The sequence below is a fragment of the Alligator sinensis genome, unplaced genomic scaffold, assembly GCF_000455745.1.
Source record: "Alligator sinensis unplaced genomic scaffold, ASM45574v1 scaffold107_1, whole genome shotgun sequence".
Lineage (NCBI taxonomy): Eukaryota > Metazoa > Chordata > Crocodylia > Alligatoridae > Alligator > Alligator sinensis.
The window spans coordinates 141,645-144,674 of record NW_005843041.1 but is presented as its reverse complement, the minus strand read 5'-3'; positions in this window follow the sequence as shown (position 1 = coordinate 144,674).

Genomic DNA, 3,030 nt, shown 5'->3' with positions numbered 1-3,030 from the left:
TCCCCCGCTGCGCGCGGGGGTGTGGGGGCCAGCTGCGAGAACCCGGGTGTCCTGGCTCCCTGCTCTCCCTGTCTCTAACCACTGCACCCCGCTGCCCTCCCACCAGCCCCGGCTGGTTTCAGGCCCCCTCTTTCTCCCTCCAGGACCCCCGGGTTCCCTGCCCAGCCCCCCTGCTCCGACTCTCGACGCCCCTCCCAGCCCCGAGCAGGATACCCAGGCGCCCCATGCCAAGGCGGCACTGCCCGGACCCTCCGGTTTCAGGCCTTAATTGGACTCTTGCTGGCCGATCCCCTTTCGCTAATACCCTTAAACAGAGGCCGAGGGAAAGGCCTCGGCCACCCGCTTAAAACCAGGGGAGCTGGGACAACAAGGCTCTTTTAATTAGCGTTAAATCCTGGCCACGGCAAAACACCGCCCCGGGGTTTCTCCGCCGGGTACGGAGGCATCGGGCGCCTTCCAGCGGGCAGCCGGGGCTGGGGGGCATCTCTTCCCCCCGGCCCTGGGGGCAGCGGAGAGAGCAGCGTCCGGCTCGCTAACGGGCTTGTTAATCCGTGGCCAAACCTGCCACGTGGTGGGTAATTACACAGCCGAGGCCTGGAATCAGGAAGGTTTTGCCCCCCACTCCCCCCCTTTCCTTTAATTATAATACACAAGGAGATTAAGGTCACCCTGCCAGGGCTATTAATTTGCTGCCAGCCACCGCTCATTAGGGAAATGGCCCGGCGGGGAGGGGCCCTCCTAAGCGGTTCCTAATTGAAAATCCCCCGTCTTGGAATAGCACCCAGATTAGATACCGTAACGTAACGTCGGGCGTAGCACAGCGGGGCCAGACCCAGCCGGGCAGGGGCTAATGGGGAATGCCTCCGGCCCCGATCCTGCAGCAAAAGGGCATATCCCATAGGACAGGCTCTGGACTAGGTTGGGCTCCTAAACCCCCTGCCCCGCATGGTAGGGCCTGATGGGGTTAAGGGGGAAAGGGGATGGGGAGCAGGACACCTGGGTTCTTTGTCAGTAGGCTTTGCAAAGGGCACCGGGACGCCTGGGTTCTCCTTTTGCACGGGGAGGGGTAGTCCAGCGCTTGCAGAGCCCGATTTGGGGAGGGGAGTGGGGACCCCAGGACACCTCCAGCTACCTGGCCTGCCCTCCTAAGACGCTAAGCAGGCTCAGCTGTGTCTGGGGCTTGGATGGGAGACCACGGCAGAGGATACCCAAGGTTGCGTTTTCTCAACTCCATAAAGGAGACGGGCTCTCCCTCTGGCAGCTTTTTGCAGGCCCTCTGCAACCGTGGTGACCCGACCCACCCCTCCGACCTCAAGCTGATCAGGGGAAATAAAGCCCTGGAGAAAGCAAGCTAAAAGAGACCCTATAAATCAAAACTTGGCAGGACATTACAGTAAAGCCCACATATTTCTGTTATGGTCCCCATACACCCCAACATGCAGCTGCAGGAGGGCGCAAATAAGTGGGACATTATGGTAAAGCCCACAGATTTCCATTGTGGTGTCTGTTCACCCCAACACACACCTACAGGAGGGTACGTCGTAGGCAGGACATTACGGTAAAGCCCACACACTTCCATAATGGTGCCTACACACCCCAACATACAGCTGTAGGATGGTGCAGATTAGGCAGGACATTACGGTAAAGGCTTTATCCCCACCGTACATTGCAATTCTGGTGTCTATATACCCTGACATGCACCTGCATGAGGGCATGTGGTAGGCAGGACATAACGGTAAAGCCCACACACTTCCATAATGGTGCCTATACACCCCAACATACAGCTGCAGGATGGTGCATATTAGGCAGGACATTACGGTAAAGCCCACACACTTCCATTACAGTGCCTACACACCCCGACTCGCACCTGCAGGACAGTGCAGATTAGGCAGGACATTACGGTAAAGCCCACACACTTCCATTCCAGTGCTACACACCCTGACACGCACCTGCAGGAAGACATGTAGTAGGCAGGACATTACGGTAAAGCCCACACACTTCCATTCTGGCGCCTATACCCCACCCCCACACAGCGGTGGGCAGGCACGCAGTAGGCAGGACATTACGGTAAAGGCTTTATCCCCACCGCACATTTCAATTACGGAGCCCAGAGGCTGCCGGGGTCTGGCAGGCCAGGTCTCTAAGCCAGCCGGGTCCTGGGGGGGGCGGGGGGGAGAAGAGATTAAGCCCTGATGAAAATGGGTTGCCAGCCTGCTAATCCCGGCTGCAATCTTCACGGCGGGCCCCGGAGCCCGGGCGCAATTATACACTTACAATTTAATTTGTCCGACGAGGCTCAGAGGAAATTGAAAAGAAAGGAGGGGAGGAGGGGGGAAATAAGGGGGAGAAAGGGCTGGAAGGGGAGAAGCTGGGGTCCCCCCCGCCCCTCTCCCTCGTTCCTGGGGGGCAATTTGGGACGGGAGCGGCTGCTTTGGCAGCGGCAGGTTCGGGGCTGCAGAGACTCGCGGTGACCCCGAGCCCTGCTGGAGAAGGGGGTCCAAGCTGGGGGGGGGGGCAGACCCCAACCCCACTCTTGGGGAACAGGCTGGCAGGGCCTGTGGAGGGGAGGGGACCTGATAGTGCCAGGATCCTAATTGCTTGGTGACCTCTGACCCCTGGCGAGCCCCACATTCCCCTGCTGGAAGCCCCTCTAGGGCTAGATAGCATCTCCCCCCCACCGCTGGGCTAATGGGGTCTCTGTGGGGAGCCTCCCCACTGCCCCTAGTAATTAACCCCAATCCACACCCAGGGAGGTGGGGGGGCTTCCTTCCCCCTCAGCAGGGGGGCAGTGGATCCCTGTATAGCCCCCCCCATGTGTCGTACCCCAGCCTGTCCCACCCCAGAGGCAGCTGCATCACAGCTCCAATGCATGTGTGTTGGGGAGCGATAACTTCCTCAGCAGACAATGGGCCTCCCTGATTATTCTCCCCAGGACAATTAGCGGAGGATGAAGCTAATTAGAGAGCCTGTGTGTTGGGGGGGTGGGGGGGTGGCTAGTCTCTCTGCTACCTTCAGCCTGCCCGGGGAGCC